Source organism: Triticum urartu, chromosome 2 (genome assembly GCF_003073215.2).
Source record: "Triticum urartu cultivar G1812 chromosome 2, Tu2.1, whole genome shotgun sequence".
Taxonomy (NCBI): Eukaryota; Viridiplantae; Streptophyta; class Magnoliopsida; order Poales; family Poaceae; genus Triticum; species Triticum urartu.
The window spans coordinates 746,699,903-746,715,658 of NC_053023.1; the positions used below are offsets into that span (position 1 = coordinate 746,699,903).

At 38.8% G+C, this 15,756-nt stretch overlaps 1 long non-coding RNA gene across 3 annotated transcripts; it reads left to right on the forward strand.

Moving 5' to 3' along the window:
• The first annotated feature begins 201 nt into the window (after positions 1-201).
• LOC125534612 lies at positions 202-9,083 on the forward strand. Of its 3 annotated transcripts, XR_007294524.1 has the most exons (12): positions 202-233; positions 297-402; positions 5,765-5,928; positions 6,026-6,302; positions 6,380-6,473; positions 6,560-6,696; positions 6,776-6,857; positions 6,942-7,068; positions 7,156-7,307; positions 7,389-7,987; positions 8,413-8,623; positions 8,721-9,083. It is a non-coding gene; the product is annotated as an uncharacterized LOC125534612 (long non-coding RNA). The 3 variants fall into 3 exon arrangements; XR_007294522.1 differs by having other exon boundaries at positions 7,156-7,987; XR_007294523.1 differs by having other exon boundaries at positions 313-402; positions 7,156-7,987.
• Positions 9,084-15,756: the final 6,673 nt, after the last annotated feature.

Genomic DNA, 15,756 nt, shown 5'->3' on the forward strand with positions numbered 1-15,756 from the left:
CTGAACGTGTGCTAGAACTCGGAGGTGCCGTAGTTTTGGTGCTTGATCGGTCGGGCCGTGAAGACGTACGACTACATCAACCAAACGCTTCCGTTGCGATCTATAAGGTACATAGATCATACTCTCCCCTCTCGTTGCTATGCATCACCATGATCTTGCGTGAGCGTAGGAAATTTTTTGAAATTACTACGAAACCCAACACATCCTCCATAGCAGTCATACAGCTACTCCTGGTGAGCAATCTCTCCCCCGTCCTCATGCACATTCCCTCTGACATTTCTGCTGATTCATCACAGCTTTGGACTTCCTCAGGTACTGGACAAAATTGGACACACGACCTCCAATCTTGGTTGTTCTTCCCCTGCTGCATACCCAGACGCCTTGGATTGACGGCTCCTGTAGGTAAATATTGTTGCCATCTATTACTTACTCTAAAGTTTTGTGTACTTCGTTCATATATGAATTTAACTGCTATTTCTGAATTTTTGTATGCTTCGCTACATTGAATACTTAGCTCTGCTTTTCTTTATCTGTTCTGAATTTTTGTTTGTCTATCCAATTTAAATTCAATATGGTACAGGAATCCATATGCCTTGCATTCATCCCCTGCATTTTACAGAGTTTTTAGGAGGATATTCTTTAGTCTCTTCACGCCATCGCCTTGCATTTGTCCAAATCTGAATTTACTTTTGCCAATTGAACTTGTATTCTTCAGTTTTAGTTTTTTATATGGTATGAGAAGACATACACCTTGCATTTCACCCCCTTATATAATTTGCTTTAGTATTTTCGCGCCGTTCATCTGTTTCTATCACCTTGCGTTTGGTAGACTTGCCGACATGGATAGGGCAGAAAGCTCTTCGCATAATTCAGTTGGACGAAAACGTCGTCCATCATTACCTAATCCTCCTCCTTGAGTAAACCCATATGTTGCTGCCCAGAACCGCTGTATGCGTCTGGAACTCATGGTTCAAAAAGGAAAAAGAGGTTTGTTAGGCACATTATATTCCTCCGAATATGGTATCTTCCATACAATATGTCTTGCGATTTATTTCACCATCTACTTCTTCATATCTATGAAGCAACAACCTCTAGAGGAAAACAAACATCACAACAACCTGCAAACGAAGAATCATCCACATCGACATCACAAAAACAAAATCTGGTCTTTGCCCATAACCGTGAGATTCTACCCACATTCCAGTTCACGCCTAAGAGTTTTGGGATGACTACATTTACAAAAAAACTCTTCCCAGCTTATCTTTCAGGAACTATATTTCAACCCTTAAACCTTGGAGGTCCCCATCATTCTTGCAAGCATTGTGGTGCTCTGTTTTGGTATGAAGAGCGTCTACGCAGAGAAATACATACTCCAAATCCAACATATAATTTGTGTTGCAAGGGAGGAAAAGTTTACCTTCAGCCATATGATCCTCCTCCTCAACCCCTCTTGGATTTACTGACATCCCAAGCCAGAACACTCTCCAGTCACTTCTTTAAACATATTAGGCAGTACAATACGATGTTTGCAATGACTTAAATGGGAGCTAAAATTAATGAAACCATAAATGATGGACGAGGCCCATATGTTTTCAAGGTTAGTAGGCAGATTTGCCACCGCATTGGTTCCTTGAGACCAACTGGGGAGCGACCAGAATATGCACAGTTATGCATGTTTGATACTGAGCATGAGGTTTCAAACCGAATAAATGTTGCTTCATCTTCACGCTCTGCTTCATCTTCACGCTCTACTTCGTCTTCACGCTCTTCATTCCAAGCTAATGAAGGCATTGTTCAATCGCTCATACAAATGTTGAACACACATAACCCCATTGTCAAGCTGTTTAGGACAGCAAGTCAAAGGTTAGCTGGGAGTGATTCTGGCCATTTAACAATTAGGATATATGGCAAACCTGATGCCCATGGAGACATCTATAGTGCTCCAGTTGCGTCTGAGGTTGTTGGATTAGTGGTTGGTGATATTGGGTCATCTAATGTAGGACGAGACATTATAATACAAGACCATTCATCACAATTACAGCGAATAAGTGAGAAACACCCCAAGTTTATGTCCATGCAGTATCCTCTGTTATTTCCATACGGAGAAGATGGCTACCATGATGAGCTTATGTACCGGCAAAGATCAAGCACTTCAGCCAATCAGCACCAAAAAGTCACAATGCTACAGTACTACACATATAGGTTGCATGATAGGCCAAATGACTTCAATACTCCATTACGATGCAAAAGATTAACACAGGCTTACTTTGTGGATGGCTATTGTTGTGTTGAAACATTCCGTATTGGATTCTACCGCAAGCCTAGCTTTCAGAGTAAATACAGATCATCATCATTTAGTTCTTTGGCAAATTCTGTGTCAAGAGGTATTACATCCGGTTCTTCTGTTGGGCAGAGGATTATATTACCATCCTCCTTTACTGGAGGCCCTCGCTATTTATACCAAAACTATCAAGACTCCAACGCTATTTTGTAGAAAATATGGTTGCCCAGACCTATTTGTGACGTTCACATCAAATGCTGCCTGGCCTGAAGTTATGGAGGCTTTATCCTCCATTCCAGGACAAGAGCCATCTGACCATCCAGATATTATCAACCAGGTATTCAAAATGAAGCTTGATATGTTGATGGATGATATTAAAAAGAAAAAATTATTCGGTCCCATAAATGCGGGTAATAGCACTTTCCCCAAACTTATTTCCTTTGCACAACATAACTTTTGTGTTAGTTATTAAAAAAATTGTACTTTCCTGTAGTTATTTACACAGTTGAATTTCAGAAACGTGGCCTCCTACATGCTTATATAATTATATGGTTAGCCAAAGAAGCCCCCTTAGATGCACAGAAGATAAATTCAATTATTTCTGCTCAATTGCCAGATCCTGTGAAAGACCCAATTGGATATGAAGCTATATCTTCTTTCATGGTGCATGGCCCTTGTGGCCCTCTCAACCAGTTTTCCCCATGCATGTCAGAAGGAAAGTGCACAAAATTTTACCCGAAGGATTTTTGTGAGCAAACCACTATACGGGAGAACGGTTTTACTGAATATGCCCGACCAAACAACGGAATAACTGCTAGAAAAAATAAAGTTTACATTGACAATAGATACATTGTTCCTCATAATGTTGATCTGGTGGTTAAGTATCAAGCCCACATAAATGTAGAAAAGGTTAATCATGATGGTATGCACAAATATCTTTTCAAGTATGTTACAAAAGGATTTGATTGTGCTAGAATTGGCCTCTACTCCAAGTCTACGTCATCAGATTCATCGATTGAGACAATTAATGAAATTGATAACTATTTAGAGTGTCGTTGTGTCACACCAAATGATGCTGCTTGGCGTTTGTTCGAGTATGATATTCACCATACAGAATTCATCTTCCTCTTGAGAATAATGTAATTTTCTCTGAAGATGATAATCTAGAACAAGTAATTGAATACCCAAAAAAATATGGCAACTAAATTGACTGCATGGTTAGAGGCTAATGTGCAACACACGGAGGCTCGACGATACACCTACATAGAATTTCCTGAATATTGGACATGGCACCAACAAGAGAAATATTGGGGTTTTCGTCGAGGTGCTCATAATAAAATTGCCCGAATTGCACATGTCAACCCTTCACAAGGGGAATTATTCTACTTGCGGATGTTGCTCCACGTTCGTAAAGGCCCAACATCCTTCACTGATATCCAAACTATATCAGGCCAAGTGTATCCTACATTTCGTGTTGCATGTGAAGCTCTAGGTCTTCTAGGTGATGACCAAGAGTGGTCGAATGCTTTAAAAGATGCAGCTCAGTGGGCATTACCATTTCAATTACGTCAGCTTTTTGTTACCCTGCTGCTTTTTTGTGATGTAACAAATCCTATCAAACTTTTTGAAGAACATGCATCACCAATGTTTGAAGATATAGCACATCGGTTGAATCCTGGTCCTTCTCAGACAAGCAAATCATCACTACATTCGTACATGACATCTTGTCTTCTCATTGAGCTTGATAAATTGCTAATGGATTCTGGGTATTGATTATCCCATTTTAATTTGCCACTACCAGATGATATGGGAAATGCTTCTTCAAAAAACCGAATTTTGCTCGATGAGCTTAGCTATGATATTCCAGACATGACATCCACTTTGAATGATAATATTCCAAAGCTAAACAGCAACCAGAAGGATGTATTTCATGCTATCTATAATTCTGCAATAAATAATGAAGGCCAAACATTCTTTGTTTATGGATACGGAGGGACTGGAAAAACTTTTCTATGGACTACTTTACTGTATTCGTTACGAAGCCAAGGGAAAATTGCATTGGCAGTTGCATCATCAGGAATTGCTTCTCTATTGCTCCCAGGAGGTCGAACACCACATTCCCATTTTAAAATCCCTTTGGAAATTTCTCAAAATTCAATGAGTAGTATAAAGAAAGATACACACCTGGCAGAACTTATTCAAAATACATCTCTTATTGTTTGGGATGAAGCACCGATAAATCATAAATATTGTTTTGAAGCATTAGACCGCACTCTCAGGGATATAATGTCAGATACTAGACCAAATGTTGAAGACATGCAGTTTGGAGGCATCACTGTAGTTCTTGGTGGGGATTTTCGTCAAACACTTCCGGTAATAAAAAATGCAACAAGACAACAGATTTTAAAATCTTGCATTGTTAACTCTTATTTGTGGAAGCAGTGCACACTTCTTCAATTGAATGAAAATATGAGGCTCTCCTCAGCATCTCTGTCCATCTCAAAGAGAGAAGCATTACGAAATTTTGCTGAGTGGCTATTACGAGATGGAAATGGCACTGAGCCTTTTATTCCTATTCCAAATGACCCCAGCAGCATATTTATAGAGATACCCCAGTATCTCCTTTTGTCCGCAGAGTCTAGAAATATAGATGGATTGATTTCATTTGTCTATGACTCGGGCTGTGAATCTGCTAACAATACATCATATTTGTGTGATCGTGCAATTCTTGCACCCACCAATGTTGTTGTTTCTAAAATAAATACCAGAATGATTTCTCAGCTACCAACAAGTGAAATGTCATATTATAGTGCAGATTCATTTGACGACAGCTGCCCTAATCATTCTACTCTAGAGGCATTATATCCGACTGAGTTTCTAAACAAGCTTGAGATACTTGGTCTTCAAGACCATGTGCTGCATTTGAAAATTGGTGTTCATATCATGCTACTTCGTAATCTTGATCCATCAAGAGGGCTTTGTAATGGCACTAGACTCATTGTTACACAACTAACAGGTCGTGTAATAGAAGGACAAATCATAACAGGAAAATCTATAGGCTCAAGAGTATATATTCCTAGAATTGTCACTACGTCAGCTCAGTCTAAGTGGCCTTTCAAACTGAGATGTCGCCAGTTTCCTATTCGCCTTTCATATGCTATGACAATAAACAAAAGTCAAGGCCAAACACTGAACCGAGTTGGTGTCTACTTGCCATCTCCTGTTTTCTCCCACGGTCAATTATATGTAGCATTTTCAAGAGTTACATCACCAGAGGGCTTGCGAGTTCTGATTGAAAACAACCCATTTTCTTATGAACATTGCACACATAATGTAGTATATGCTGAGGTATTCAGTCAAATAAATAGGCATAGAACCTAGAACTGACAAGTAATTTATGATTTGCCTCAAATTTTCGAGATATGTTCTAAACATTTTTAGCATACCATATTTTTTCCTAACAGTCTTATTATTCATTCATAGATATCTGAGATATGGAGTCAAGTACAGCACTTAAAAGCATCACTTCAGGACAGCAAAACTGTAGGGTCTTCGCATGCCTGATAAGGCTTTGGGATGCTAAAATAATTAATCCCAGATATGGAGATGGCTTGCTAAGCATTGATGGCATTCTCTTAGATGAAGATGTAAGTGTAATTGTGTGCTCCAAATTGCACATTCACATTTGTAGTCAAAATGCTATTAAATTTACATATCACATTTAATTATTTCATTTGTTTGCAGGGCAACATGGCACAGATGAGTGTGCCCAGAAAATTTGAAAAACAGTTTCATGGATTGCTATCAGAAGGATCTGTCTACATTATTGCAGATATTGTAGCTATTGGTAACAGAAGCAAATCATATGCCTACCACCATCAGAACTACATGCTGCAATTCAAACATGACACAAAGGTCCATGCATTGCACTCAAGAGGAGCAAATATACCTACTGTTTCCTTCAACTTTTGTCCATTTGATCAACTGCTAAGAAAAGCAATTGATTCAAAACCACTCCTAGGTAATCTGTGGTTCCTTATTTTCTCTCCTAACAGTTACAATGCTTATTAGCTTTCTATACATAATTTGTCTGTTCAGATATTATTGGAGTAATAAGTGATGTTGGTCCATACGATTATGCTAGCCCAACATCTCAGAACAAACTTCGGAAGAAAAAAATTCGAAACCTAGAGTATGTCTTCTTGCAACGATGCCACTTAATTTCTTCCTTAAAGACCCTTTTTCCTGCAATTCTATAAGTATACCTTGCTTTTCCAGTGAACAAACGCAAGAAGTAGTTCTACGGGGCAAACATGGAGAATCATTTGATGAAGAAGCAGTACTTAAAAAATCTCTAGAAGGAATTGTGATAGCTATTTTTGCTGCTACAACTGCAACTTCATAGAAGTTTACAGGTGAATTATCAAACGAGCTTGCTTTAAGGAAAAATGAAAGGATTTATTTAAATATATTATTAACCACATTATCTTATAGGTACAATACAAGGATCTTCAAGTTCTGCAACACAGGTGTATCTTGACCTCAATATACCTGAAGTTCAACAGTATCGCAGCAGGTTCTCCACCTCCCTCATTGCCATTTGCCTAATTTTTTTGTTCGCTGCTACAACATACTAATAGCTTATCAAAAAAATTTGAAGCTACCAATGGAAATTTCCAACTCTACAAAAGAATCTCCCTAAAGTCGGACATCTATCTCCACTTGAAGTAGCAGGCAAGCTGTATACCACTGAACAAATATCTACCTTGCCAACCACATCTTTTCAGGTCAGTACTTTCCGAGATAGTTTGTTTCTAAAACCTCTCTATCCAAAATATATATATAATTGATGCTCCAACCTTTTATGCCACAAGGGAGGAGCAACATTCAGTAGTATTGCAAAAGTGACATCCATTATACCATCAGACAAATGATACTACAAAGCATGCAAGCGTTGTGGAAAAGGTTACAACAACATGTCAGATACCCCAACATGCGCCTGCCAATTTCCTGTTCCATGCCCAATGTACCATAGATCTTCCTAAATCTAATCATTATAAATTGTTTTTCTCTTATTCATGTCACTAACAAGTCTACAATCCTTCAGGTATAAGCTCCCCCTTACACTAATAGATAGCTCAGCAAGTTTGGATGCAGTTGCGTTTAATAAAATAGCTGAAGACTTGGTTGAGTGTCATGCTGAGCAAGTTTCTATGAACATGAAAATAGATGTTGTGGATCATGTGCTTTCCCTAGATAAAGCCATTGGTAAAGAAAGGTTATTCTATATAGGAATGAATATTGATTTAGCTACCAAGTACCCTATAAAATATGTCCTGAAAAAAAGTTTCCCCGTGGACAATACCAAATCGGTTCCTCTGTTAACTGCTTCAAAGGTAACAACTTTTTGATACTCATTACCTTCATATATCATCCTATTAACTTGACATGTGAAGCTTTTTCAGTCAGCACAAGATAACCTTGCACCAACTTCATTTGTCATAAATGATGAGGGGTTCCTGGCCATTTATCAATTTAAATTCTGAAAATATATTGACAAAACATTAAATACATATTTTCTGATGAGCATTATCTATATTTTTTTGAGTCCAAGTGCACAACAGCCAGAGGCCCCCTTCAATAGTACACCTCCAAGTGATAACCGCACACCTATCAGCCTATCACTACAAAGGAAAGTGAATCCAGGTAAATTTGGCCACATAGAATTTCATGTGTGTAATGCTTCACAAACCTCCAAGCGAAGTTGAGATTAAACATTTCAACCTTTAGGATTTTTCTTTGGTAAATCTAATAATTGCTCCGTTTTGTATGTTCATCTGTCTAATGCTTAACTAACCTCCATACTTATTCAATTCCTCTGATAAACGTACTTTCTTATTTATAATGTACATCCAAATCAGCTCCGAAGTAAAAAAGAAGGATTGATTTTTACAAGGATGATGCCAACAACTCTGTTTAGTTTCATGTCTAATGCTTCACAACACTCACAACCACTACAAAGGATTTATTTATATTTAGTTTCCTACCAATGCAATCCTAACAATCATGTACCTATAATATTACTTTCTTATTTAGTTTCCTGCTCAATGCAATCGAATTTTTGAATGCAGCTCAAAAAGCACAGATAGTCCTCTTTCGGAAAGGCAAAAGCAAAGCGAGAGTATGTATTACATCCCATTACCTATAGTTAAATATCTCGCCAATGAATTTTTATGTTCATATATTTACAATTCTAAATATTTTCTGTACCCACCAATGCAGACAATAAAAATGCAGCAAACAACTAAGAAAAGACAGGCTAAAATGAAAGTGCATACAAAGGTATTGTATATTATGTACCTTGGTTTTTTATTCAAACATCTAGAACTTCTAATATATGTTGCATTTCTAAAAATAATATGTATCACACTTCATGTAGGAAACTTCCACAATGCTCATACAGGCAGCTTCCACAATGCCCATACAGCCAACTTTCGCAGTGCTCCAAACGACAAATAATCAAGAATGTTCAACTTCCACAGTGCTTTGACACTGCCAGCTGACAACAATAAATTTTTTTCTTGCTCAACTTCTATTGTGACCGAGAATGTTCTCATACCCAGTACCTTTATATTGTAACTGAGATGTCTACTCGTGTGTACTTTTGGTTCTATGCAAGCGACTTCAGAGTTTTCTGACAATATTTGCAATTTTGTGCTTATCAACAATGGATACACTCCTATAAATGGGCCATAATATTTTTTTTTGTAAACTGTATAATCGTGCATGCATGTAAAATATTGATTCCTACATTAACACCTCAAATGGTTGTTCCTACTATCACAGTGTAAGTCACAATTGCCAGTTTCTAAAAATTCATTGCTCAGTTAATTCATTCATTGCTCAGTTAATTCATTCATTGCTTAGTTAATAGTGTATAGAGCATTTCTAAAACATCTTTCGGTTAAAAACTCTTACGATTGCAGTCCACCTATATAGTACCCCCCCCCATACAACCTATATCTACAAGCAAATCTTTTCTCACACTGAAAAGTTCACTATTGTCAAATACATGGACAAGCAGCAACAAGGCAAAAGGTATGTCTATTACATGCAACGCTATTTCGCCGGTTTCATGTCTAATATTTCACAATTGGCCCGCATACTTTTCTACAAGATGCAACCTTACACAACAAAGAATGTTCTACCCTCTTCATCAACTCATGCATCAAGAAAAACTCACAAGAAGTACATGCATGGAGGCTATTGCAGACATGAAAAATGCCACTAAATCCGCAACATGGATCACTTTGAAAGAGGACGCACGTGAAGACAACATCACAAAGCTACTCCAGGAACATCCATTCAGGTCCACCAAATACATCTTCGAGTACATGAAGAACGGATTTAAACATGTCCAAATTCTCCTCGATGAAGAAGACAACCACGTGGACGACTCCAACAAACTATAAACCAACATTATGCTACTTATTTAATCGACATTGCAACAATAAACGAATAAAGTACAATAAATCTCTTATATTTGTATTTTCATGGTCATATTGTTAATCGAAATATCCATGTTGCATTCAACCAAGTATTATCTAAACATATTGCCACCAATTCCCGCAACAACGCGCGAGGAATTGTCTAGTATTGCTTATGGTTCCTACAGAATGGTAAACAGTGTGTTTTATATCTACAGGGTCCCAGTAATATGCCAAAAAACAAAAGTGGGACTGACTCCATATTAATTACATTAGAATGAAAAAAAGAAATTTTCATTGTACAATACAAACAGAAAATTCTTAATATGCCAAAAACAAAAGTGGGACTGACTCCATATTAATTACATTAGAATGAAAAAAAGAAATTTTCATTGTACACTACAAACAGAAAATTCTTATACACACATGCATTGTGGACTTAATGGATCAGCGAACAAACACTTCGTCTTATTGATCTTGAGAAGCACCAGCTAAAACTCCTGAACCATGCTAATGCACAAGCATGACAACTCAGATTTTTCATCTCTCATCATATACACAAATATGTACCAACAGAACATTATTTTACTTTTAACAAGATGGGTGTTTATCCACTAACCCTGTTCAGCCTGTCATGTATGACAACACTATTGATTTCTTGAACACATCAGACGAATCTGGATGGGTTCCCTTGCTTTCATCCAGGCAGCGGTGAATCTAGTTGGTGGTCTATGGAGTGGGAACGACGACATCGGTGCCGTGGCGCTGGAGGCTCCACTGCCACTATCCTGGTTCTCCTGTGCTGACTGCTAGCGGAATTCTGGCCAACCCTCCATCCAACAACTCATACATATTTGTATTTTTTATATGTTTCAGCCAAGAATTAATCTCAAACTTCTATATCGTCTTATGACATCTTGGATTGAAAGATTCACCATAATACATAGATCAATATGGGGAAAACTGGAAAAAAAGATGCAGGAATCTGAATAGCTGACTGAGCATTTGACAACTGAAGAATGAGATGGCAAGGATGCAGATTAGGCTCTGGGCATGTCTACATTGTCGATACTACTGTGATAAATATATATATGCAACACAAGCACAAAACGCCGTGGCACAAACCCATCAACCTGAGAAACTTGATTAACTAACAAAAGGACTGCCCTTACCATGCAAAACAAAGACTGCCCCTAAACAAAAAAAGGGAAAATTAGCAGGTGATAGTTAGTTGGCAGTTCTCACCGAAGACAGTGCCGACGAGGTTCGTGGCGGCCTGGTTCATGGCCGCGTCGCCGATGAGCCACGGCGTCAGTGAAGGTGACGCAGGACGGACTGGTCGTTGATCGTGATCTCCGTGGTGACCAAGATCCTGATCCTTGGCGAGGTGTTTGCGGCCATGGCGGATCTGGCCGCCGCCATGGTCGGCGCCTGACCTGGTCGATCTCCCTCTTCTCTTCTCTTAAATGAGGTGGGAGGAGAGGGTGGGAGACGAGGTCGGTGGCTTTGGGAGAGAGGATAGGAGGGGCGGAGGCCGGTGGCGAGGTGGCGTGAGGGCGCGTGACGGGAGGGGTAGCGTGGAAGGTAGCGGCGGCGGCGTACCAGTTTCTCAAGAGTAGTCGCTCATCCTTTTATCTCGTGTAAATTTCTTCGTGGGCTTTGTGGGCGGCTAGGCCCAATGAACCAGAGTGCTCAGAAAATTGCCATCGGAGTAGCTGCCTAGCCCACTTAGCGAGAAAACGTGGAATAAAACAACAAATCCAACGGCCCAAAATGACTAAAAGCGGCGATCTAACGATTAGGAATGTTGATGGCCTGAGAGGGCTGGGAGGGTGCTCAGTTTTAATATATCTAAATAGGTACAAAAACTCTCAACTCAGATCTATTGTGATTTCAATCGTTGACCCGTCAACTGTTGACTTTAAAAAAATAGAAAAACAAAAAATTGAAAAAAAAATTGATCCAATTTTTTGCATAAAAATTGAAAAAAAAATCATGAATTAAAAAAGTTTCATGGATTTGAAAGAAGTTCACAAACTTTAAAAAATCATCGAATTGGAAAAAAGTTCATCAAATTTGAATAAACATTTATCAAATTTGAAAAATGTTCATCGGTTTTCAAAAAGAAATCATCAAATTTGAAAAAGTTCACCAAAAAATGAAAATTTTCATCAAAATTTGAAAACAAATCTTCAATTTCAAAAAAGTTCATCGTAAAATGAAAAAGTTAAAGGATCGAGAAGAGGTGTCTAGAGGGGGGGGGGGATTGGACACTAAGTAGCAAAAGTTGCAATTTTTAATTTCTTTAAGTTGAAGTAGAGTTTTGGCACAAGTTTGACAAACACAATACATTTCAAGCAAGCATGCAAAGAGTATATGAGCAGCGGAAAGTAAAGCATGCAACTTGCAAGAATGTAAAAAGAAGGGTTTGGAAAATTCAAACGCAATTGGAGACACGTATGTTTTTGTCGTGGTTCCGATAGGTGGTGCTATCGTACATCCACGTTGATGGAGATTTCAACCCACGAAGGGTAACGGTTGCGCGAGTCCACGGAGGGCTCCACCCACAAAGGGTCCACGAAGAAGCAACCTTGTCTATCCCACCATGGCCGTCGCCCACGAAGGACTTGCCTCACTAGCGGTAGATCTTCACGAAGTAGGCGATCTCCTTGCCCTTACAAACTCCTTGGTTCAACTCAACAATCTTGTCGGAGGCTCCCAAGTGACACCTAGCCAATCTAGGAGACATCACTCTCCAAGAAGTAACAAATGGTGTGTTGATGATGAACTCCTTGCTCTTGTGCTTCAAATGATAGTCTCCCCAACACTCAACTCTCTCTCACAGGATATGGATTTGGTGGAAAGAAGATTTGAGTGGAAAGCAACTTGGGGAAGGCTAGAGATCAAGATTCGTATGGTGGGAATGGAATATCTTGGCCTCAACACATGAGTAGGTAGTTCTCTCTCAGAAAATGTGTATTGAAAGTGTATGTATGTTCTGATGGCTCTCTCCATGAATGAAGAGTGGGTGGAGGGGTATATATAGCCTCCACACAAAATCTAACCGTTACACACAATTTACCAATCTCGGTGAGACCGAATTGAGAAACTCGGTTGGACCGATTTAGCAAACCTAGTGACCGTTAGGATTTTCGGTGGGACTGAGATGCAACTCGATAGGACCGATATGGTTAGGGTTAGGGCATAACGTAATCTCGGTGAGACCGATTACACAAACTCGGTGTGACCGATTTTGGTAATAAGCTAACCAGAGAGTTGGTCACGCAAACTTGGTGAGACCGATTACACAAACTCGGTGGGACCGATTTTGGTAATAAGCTAACCAGAAAGTTTGCATTGTAATCTCGGTAGTACCGATTGCTCAATCTCGGTGGGACCGATTTTGGTAGTGGACATACACAGAGAGATTACAATCCCATCTCGGTGAGACCGAGATCCCTATCGGTAAAACCGATTTGGCTAGGGTTTGTGACAGTGGCTATGACATCTGAACTCGGTGGCGCCGGATAGAAAGAATCGGTGGGGCCGAGTTTGACTTTTTGGTTTAGGTCATATGTGGATGTGGGAAGGTAGTTGAGGGTTTTGGAGCATATCACTAAGCACTATGAAGCAAGAACCTCATCAAGCAACACCTCATCCCTCCTTGATAGTATTGGCTTTTCCTATAGACTCAATGTGATCTTGGATCACTAAAATAGAAAATGTAGAGTCTTGATCTTGAAGCTTGAGCTAATCCTTTGTCCTTAGCATCTTGAAGGGGTTCCACATCCTTTAGTCCATGCCACTTAATTTGTTGAACTTGTCTGAAACATACTAGGTAAAAGTATTAGTCCAACAAGAGATATGTTGTCATTAATTATTAAAATCACCCAGAAAGCACTTGTGCTTTCAAAAAGTTCATGAATTCTTTTTCCATCGAGTAAGGAAGAAGGAATTGAAAAAACAAAAAATGAAAAAAGGGAAAGAACAAGAAGAAGAAAGGATAAAAAAAAGAGTAACTTATCAGATCTTGTTGTGTAGTGCGGTTGTCAGTGTGTCCCTCAATGTGGGAAGTTGGTGGTTTGATTCCCTCCTATGGAGCGTTTTTTTTTTGCATTTTAAAAATAGATAAACAAAGGGGATTTGGGCCGGCCCAGCACGGAGGGGCTGTGTGCTCCCATTTGCAAAATGTATGCTAACGGGTGCCTGAAGCGCTAAAGAAGAAGCACCCTTATACATAAAGGAACAAGAAGGAATCCCTATTGTTAGGCCCATGTATAAAGATGGCACACGCAACCATCCTCCAACGCAGAGGTCTGACTGAAGCAATCAAAGGTTGCGGCCCTCCGCAGATCGATGATGGGGAATACTATTTGGCGCACGGGTCGCCGACACGACCGCACGCGTAACCCTGGGAATGTATCTGGTGCACCCGTAGTTGTGGTGCTACCGGTGCACCGGATGTCATAAAATATTTTAAAAAATCTGAAATAGTTCTAGCATGTTAACACAACATCAATGTACGATGTCACAAAATTTCGTATAAAATTTTAAAATATTTTGTGAGATACAAAAATGACAATTTTGACATGAGTGTGATAATGGGCCAAATCTAAAGCCCAAGTTATGTTATGTACTATTCAACATTGAATTTGTCATTTTTGTTTTTCGAGTTATGTTTCGAATTTTAATTTGAAATTTTATGACAACTTACATTAATGTTGTGTGAGTCTGCTAATTTTTTTTCAGAAATTTTAAACATTTTAAAAGCACAAAGGTGAGTTCGGTGCACCAGAGGCACCACAAGCTCCGGTGCACCATATATTTTCCCCCGTAACCCCCTCCCCTCTTACGAGCTGGTTTATGTATGGACCGGTCCATTTTTGGGTTTCGTCCCAAGTGGATTTTTTTGTTTTTCCTTATATTTTCTTTCTTTTTTCTTTTTTATTGTTTCATCTTTTGTTTATGCTTCTTTATCTGTTTAACTTTTTATTTATTTCTCTTTTTTTCGTTTTACATTTTTATTCTTGTTTTTAAATTTGAAAAAAAATTGTGAACGTTTTTAAAAATCCTATTTTTTTAAATCATGAACGTTCATTTTTAAAATTCATGAACAGTTTTTTTTAAATCTAGAACATTGTTTTACAAATTTTTGAATATTGTCTTAGGTCATGACTTTTTTTGAAATCATGAAGATTTGTTTGGAATAATGATCATTTTCTAATTCGCGAACAATTTTTCGAAATCACGAAGATTTTTCCAATTCATAATTTTTTATGAATTTGTGATAATTCTCTTAAATTGTGAACATTTACTGAATTAGTGAACATGTTTTTGAAATCATGAACATTTTGGAATTCATTAACAATTTTTCAAAATCATGAACATTTTTGAAATTTGTGAATACCTTTTATGAATATCGTGAACATTCTCTTAAATCTTGTAAATTTTTTGAATTCGTGAACATTTCTTGAAATCATGAACATTTTCGAAATCATGAACATTTTTTAAATTCATTAACTTTTTTTAAATTCTTGAACATTTTTTCACAAATTCGTGAACATTCTCGAATTCTCGAACATTTTTTGAATTCCTTCATTTTTAAAAAAATTCTTTTTTGAAATTTAGAACTTTTTTATATCCTGAATTGTTGACAAAACAAAAGGAAAAAAACCAGGGGGCGTCTCGGCCCGCACATGGGCCCGCCCTGAAGGGCGTGTTGGGGAGCGAGGGGATGCGCGCGGCCGGTTTCCAACACGCGGGTCGCCGAGTAGGAGGTGCCATCAACGGTGATCGGTACAAATGCGCCATAACTTGCACGTGCTCTAGGCCACCTCTACCTCCCATCCAACTCTCCTGTCGTTCCGCCGTCGTTCTGCTCTTCCAGGTTCACCGCCGCCAATAGATCATCTGCGGCATTCGACTTCCATAAGCGACAACGTCATCGGGCGGCGGTTTCTTGAACCTGCGGGTGTTCAACGGGCGCAA